This window comes from Oncorhynchus masou, unplaced genomic scaffold (assembly GCF_036934945.1).
Source record: "Oncorhynchus masou masou isolate Uvic2021 unplaced genomic scaffold, UVic_Omas_1.1 unplaced_scaffold_4696, whole genome shotgun sequence".
NCBI lineage: Eukaryota > Metazoa > Chordata > Actinopteri > Salmoniformes > Salmonidae > Oncorhynchus > Oncorhynchus masou.
This window is the reverse complement of record NW_027011092.1, coordinates 1-7,500: the sequence shown is the minus strand read 5'-3', so window position 1 is coordinate 7,500 and position 7,500 is coordinate 1. Positions and strand designations below refer to the sequence as shown.

At 38.1% G+C, this 7,500-nt stretch overlaps 1 pseudogene; it reads left to right on the top strand.

The window, feature by feature from the left end:
* The window catches only part of LOC135535276 (coiled-coil domain-containing protein 146-like), a 24,595-nt pseudogene extending 17,244 nt beyond the window's left edge, over positions 1 to 7,351 (top strand).
* Positions 7,352 to 7,500: the final 149 nt, after the last annotated feature.

The window sequence follows — 7,500 nt, the reverse complement described above, 5'->3', positions numbered from 1 at the left end:
CCTCTTCCTTGATGATGTGTCCAGAGATCAAAGTGGCAATGACACACGTCACTCACAGGATTATACATGTCCACATGGGACATGAGTGACAGACAGAGAGGGAAACTGGAAAAGCATCAGCAGATTTTACACCATAAAACATGACAGGCGTTGGTGTAGTGACGCATGTGGAACTTCCCCTATTAATGAAGGAAACCTTACACAATATAATGTTCTCCCGGTTTTATGAACTCAATCCAATGATTTATCTGTCATTATTTATTTCCTCAGGTGAATTCTGATCTGATTGAGCTTCGCCGTCTGCCACAGTTGTATAAAACACAATGCAACGGAGGGAAGGCCTGCGTCCCCAATGGAACCCTGTTCCTGACAATGGGGCACTACTGTAAAAGTCGGGCACACTCTTAGGAAAAAAGGGTTCCAAAAGCGTTCTTCGGCTGTCCCCATAGAAGAACCCTTTTATAGTTCCAGGTAGAAAGAACCCTTTTGGGTTCCATGTAGAACCCTCTGTGGAAAGGGTTCTACGTGTAACCCAAAAGGGTTCTATCTGGAACCAAATAGGATTCTTCAAAGTGTTCTTCTATGGGGACAGCCGAAGAACCCTTTTATGTTCTAGATAGTGTACTCTTAGAAAAAAAGGTGCTATGTTAGGGAATAGTGTACCATTTGGAAGGCAGCCATGGAAATAGTGGTAATAATGGTAATAACAGCCATTCTGTAATAACTGCTTTGTTGCTGTGATCTAAAAAGGACAATACATTCTTGTTCTTCTACAGTATTTGTGCTCAAACAGAGACAGGTCATATCTGTTTAGAGACTGTAATACTAGGAGAGGTTGTTGTTATAGAGACAGGTCATATCTGTTTAGAGACTGTAATACTAGGAGAGGTTGTTGTTATAGAGACAGGTCATATCTGTTTAGAGACTGTAATACTAGGAGAGGTTGTTGTTATAGAGACAGGTCATATCTGTTTAGAGACTGTAATACTAGGAGAGGTTGTTGTTATAGAGACAGGTCATATCTGTTTAGAGACTGTAATACTAGGAGAGGTTGTTGTTATAGAGACAGGTCATATCTGTTTAGAGACTGTAATACTAGGAGAGGTTGTTGTTATAGAGACATGTCATATCTGTTTAGAGACTAATACTAGGAGAGGTTGTTGTTATAGAGACAGGTCATATCTGTTTAGAGACTTTAATACTAGGAGAGGTTGTTGTTATAGAGACAGGCCATATCTGTTTAGAGACTAATACTAGGAGAGGTTGTTGTTATAGAGACAGGCCATATCTGTTTAGAGACATTAATACTAGGAGAGGTTGTTGTTATAGAGACAGGTCATATCTGTTTAGAGACTTTAATACTAGGAGAGGTTGTTGTTATAGAGACAGGTCATATCTGTTTAGAGATTTTAATACTAGGAGAGGTTGTTGTTATAGAGACAGGTCATATCTGTTTAGAGACTTTAATACTAGGAGAAGTTGTTGTTATAGAGACAGGTCATATCTGTTTAGAGACTGTAATACTAGGAGAGGTTGTTGTTATAGAGACAGGTCATATCTGTTTAGAGACTTTAATACTAGGAGAGGTTGTTGTTATAGAGACAGGTCATATCTGTTTAGAGACATTAATACTAGGAGAGGTTGTTGTTATAGAGACAGGTCATATCTGTTTAGAGACTGTAATACTAGGAGAGGTTGTTGTTATAGAGACAGGTCATATCTGTTTAGAGACTGTAATACTAGGAGAGGTTGTTGTTATAGAGACAGGTCATATCTGTTTAGAGACTTTAATACTAGGAGAGGTTGTTGTTATAGAGACAGGTCATATCTGTTTAGAGACATTAATACTAGGAGAGGTTGTTGTTATAGAGACAGGTCATATCTGTTTAGAGACTGTAATACTAGGAGAGGTTGTTGTTATAGAGACAGGTCATATCTGTTTAGAGACTGTAATACTAGGAGAGGTTGTTGTTATAGAGACATGTCATATCTGTTTAGAGACTTTAATACTAGGAGAGGTTGTTGTTATAGAGACAGGTCATATCTGTTTAGAGACTGTAATACTAGGAGAGGTTGATGTTATAGAGACAGGTCATATCTGTTTAGAGACATTAATACTAGGAGAGGTTGTTGTTGTTATAGAGACAGGTCATATCTGTTTAGAGACTTTAATACTAGGAGAGGTTGTTGTTATAGAGACAGGTCATATCTGTTTAGAGACTAATACTAGGAGAGGTTGTTGTTATAGAGACAGGCCATATCTGTTTAGAGACATTAATACTAGGAGAGGTTGTTGTTATATAGACAGGTCATATCTGTTTAGAGACTTTAATACTAGGAGAGGTTGTTGTTATAGAGACAGGTCATATCTGTTTAGAGACTTTAATACTAGGAGAGGTTGTTGTTATAGAGACAGGTCATATCTGTTTAGAGACATTAATACTAGGAGAGGTTGTTGTTATAGAGACAGGTCATATCTGTTTAGAGACTGTAATACTAGGAGAGGTTGTTGTTATAGAGACAGGTCATATCTGTTTAGAGACTGTAATACTAGGAGAGGTTGTTGTTATAGAGACAGGTCATATCTGTTTAGAGACTGTAATACTAGGAGAGGTTGTTGTTATAGAGACAGGTCATATCTGTTTAGAGACTGTAATACTAGGAGAGGTTGTTGTTATAGAGACAGGTCATATCTGTTTAGAGACATTAATACTAGGAGAGGTTGTTGTTGTTACAGAGGGATGTCAAACCCAAAAGTGACAGGATTCTGAAGACAAGACAGGAGATACAGTTAGAAGTGGACAAGCTGAAGAGAAACTTGATTCATCAGGTAAAAAGCATATGTTTGAATTTGTGTGTTTGTGTGTGTTTTTGATTTGTGTAAGGCATAAACGTGTGTGTGTGTGTGTGTGTATGTGTGCATGCTTTTGTGTAGTGTGTTTTGATTCATATATGCATTTGTGTGTGTGTGTGTGTGTGTGTGTGTGTGTGTGTGTGTGTGTGTGTGTGTGTGTGTGTGTGTGTGTGTGTGTGTGTGTGTGTGTGTGTGTGTGTGTGTGTGTGTGTGTGTGTGTGTGTGTGTGTGTGTGTGTGTGTGCATAGGCACCAGTAGCTGAGGTGGAGACCCAGCTGATAGAACAGTGTGTGGAACAGGAGCAGGAGCTGATGAGACAGTCTCACAGACACAGAGGAGCTCCACACCCTCAGCTGTCTGACTCAGATCAAAGCTGATGAGAGAGAGCAGAAGTCCAGGGACCGCCACAGGGCTGAGGTAAAACACACCATATCTGATCACTATAGAACATCTCACCATCAATGTTCCCTCACATTTTTGGGGCAAATTTCAGGTCTGCTGACGCGAACTTGAACGTTGTTAAAATCCTGTGCAACTTCCAGCACGTGTTTACTGTGAACACTGAGGCTCTACCCTCTTTAAGTTACAGTTTTAACAGTGGTCAGGTAGGCTACTGTAGCTATTTGATCATAATGTCTGTAGGGCCTACCAGAGTGGCCTACCATCAAAAACATGGAGTAAATGTATCCCATAACATTTTAACATGGAAATATCTGTTCTATCGTTCAGCCTACAGTAGCAGACAATGGGTGGTGTTCAGTGTAGGTCTACATTCCATGAGACGTTTGAATAAAACATGCAGGGCTTGACATGAACCTGTTTGACTGACAATGTTGTTGTGTTGTTTGATGCAAGACTCCACTTTACACAATAAAATGCATTATTATTCCCATACCATTATTACAGAGAATCAGGCAAATTATTGAAACCTGTCTCAAAATACAACACTGCCCCTTTAAGATAAAACAAAATCTCTTTCCCTGACTGGCTTTTAAAAGATGTCTGGAAATGTACACTTTTTGTGGTCTTGTAGAAAGCAATCACTCCCCTATTGACGACTACAAATGATCTTGAACTGGGCTAATAACTCACTAACTAGAAAATAATATGAACAAAATGTGCACATGTGCTACATACAGCTCTCAGCTTTGATCTCAAAACAAACACATCTACTCACGACCACTCATGTTGTAAACACAGTCCAGTTCAAAGTGAATGGCACAGATCCATTTATAGCAATGTCCATTTGCATATAGACCTGAGATAACACACAACATGAGATAACACACAACATAAAATAACAAACAACATAAAATAACAAACAACCTGAGATAACACACAACATGAGATAACACACAACATAAAATAACAAACAACCTGAGATAACATACAACATGAGATAACACACAACCTGAGATAACACACAACCTGAGATAACACACAACATGAGATAACACACAACCTGAGATAACACACAACATGAGATAACACACAACATGAGATAACACACAACCTGAGATAAACACAACATGAGATAACTTTTACAACATAAAATAACAAATAAACCTGAGATAACACACAACCTGAGATAACATACAACATGAGATAACACACAACATGAAATAATAAACAACCTGAGATAACATACAACATGAGATAACACACAACCTGAGATAACACACAACCTGAGATAACACACAACATGAGATAAAACACAACCTGAGATAACATACAACCTGAGATAACACACAACATGAGATAACACACAACCTGAGATAACACACAACATGAAATAATAAACAACCTGAGATAACATACAACATGAGATAACACACAACATGAGATAACATACAACCTGAGATAACACACAACCTGAGATAACATACAACCTGAGATAACACACAACCTGAGATAACATACAACCTGAGATAACACACAACCTGAGATAACACACAACATGAAATAATAAACAACCTGAGATAACATACAACATGAGATAACACACAACCTGAGATAACACACAACATGAAATAATAAACAACCTGAGATAACACAGAACATGAGATAACACACAACCTGAGATAACACACAACATGAGATAACACACAACATAAAATAACAAACAACCTGAGATAACACACAACATGAGATAACACACAACCTGAGATAACACACAACATGAAATAATAAACAACCTGAGATAACATACAACATGAGATAACACAGAACATGAGATAACACACAACATGAAATAACAAACAACCTGAGATAACACACAACCTGAGATAACACACCACCTTAGATAACACACAACCTGAGATAACACACAACATGAAATAACACACAACCTGAGATAACATACAACCTGAGATAACACACAACATGAAATAATAAACAACCTGAGATAACATACAACATGAGATAACACACAACCTGAGATAACACACAACCTGAGATAACACACAACATAAAATAACAAACAACATGAGATAACACAGAACATGAGATAACACACAACCTGAGATAACATACAACATAAAATAACAAACAACCTGAGATAACACACAACATAAAATAACAAACAACCTGAGATAACACACAACATGAGATAACACACAACCTGAGATAACACACAACATGAAATAATAAACAACCTGAGATAACATACAACATGAGATAACACAGAACATGAGATAACACAGAACATGAGATACACACAACATGAAATAACACACAACATGAAATAACAAACAACCTGAGATAACATACAACATGAGATAACACACAACCTGAGATAACACACAACATGAAATAACAAACAACCTGAGATAACACACAACCTGAGATAACACACCACCTTAGATAACACACAACCTGAGATAACATACAACATGAGATAACATACAACATGAGATAACACACAACATGAGATAACATACAACATGAGATAACACACAACATGAGATAACATACAACATGAGATAACACACAACATGAGATAACATACAACATGAGATAACGCACAACATGAGATAACATACAACATGAGATAAAACAAAACCTGAGATAACACACAACATGAGATAACACACAACCTGAGATAACACACAACATGAAATAATAAACAACCTGAGATAACATACAACATGAGATAACACAGAACATGAGATAACACAGAACATGAGATAACACACAACATGAAATAACACACAACATGAAATAACAAACAACCTGAGATAACATACAACATGAGATAACACACAACCTGAGATAACACACAACATGAAATAACAAACAACCTGAGATAACACACAACCTGAGATAACACACCACCTTAGATAACACACAACCTGAGATAACATACAACATGAGATAACATACAACATGAGATAACACACAACATGAGATAACATACAACATGAGATAACACACAACATGAGATAACATACAACATGAGATAACATACAACATGAGATAACGCACAACATGAGATAACATACAACATGAGATAAAACAAAACCTGAGATAACATACAACATGAGATAACATACAACATGAGATAACACACAACCTGAGATAACACACAACATGAGATAAAACACAACCTGAGATAACATACAACATGAGATAACACACAACATGAGATAACACACAACATGAAATAACATACAACATGAGATAACACACAACATGAGATAAAACACAACCTGAGATAACATACAACCTGAGATAACATACAACATGAGATAACACACAACATGAGAACACACAACATGAGAGAACACACAACATGAGATAACATACAACATGAGATAACACACAGTCTGAGTTAAGTAACACACACATTGTGAGGTAATATGTCCACAGGTAATCCAAATAACTTGAGAAGCAGCGACATGCCTGAGGTAACAGACCTGAGGTAACAGACTTGAGGTAACAGGCCTGAGGTAACAGGCCTGAGGTAACAGGCCTGAGGTAACAGGCCTGAGGTAACAGCCCTGAGGTAACAGCCCTGAGGCAGGTAACAGGCCTGAGGTAACAGGCCTGAGGTAACTGAGCCTGAGGTAACAGGCCTGAGGTAACAGCCCTGAGGTAACAGCCCTGAGGTAACAGGCCTGAGGTAACAGGCCTGAGGTAACAGCAGACCTGAGGTAACAGCCCTGAGGTAACAGACCCTGAGGTAACAGGCCTTTGCTGCAATCCTTTGCTACAGCTACAGTAATCACTTACAGTGTAGCTTCAGCATGACTCCGGTAATGGTTTCCATAGTGACATGTTGATGTTCTCAACAAAAACAAATAAAACACATTTAGGCCATACCAACTTTCTGCACTTTTGGGGAAAGTTGACTCATCAGCTTTTACTAAGAAGATAAGAAAGATCATGTATTATTTTAATGTATCAACAGCAAAGATACCATCGCATCAAGCAAGAGCTGAGAGGCAAGAGTCTGGTGATCCATGAACTCAAGAAGCAGAACCAGGAGGTCCAGTCCAGGTAGCTCTCACTGCTGAATGAAGACCTTAACGCCTAGCCTTAACCCTTAACCTGTAACCTTAACGCCAAGCTTTAACCCTTAACCTGTAACCTTAACGCCTTAACCCTTACCTGTAACCTTAACGCCAAGCCTTAACCTGGAACCTGTA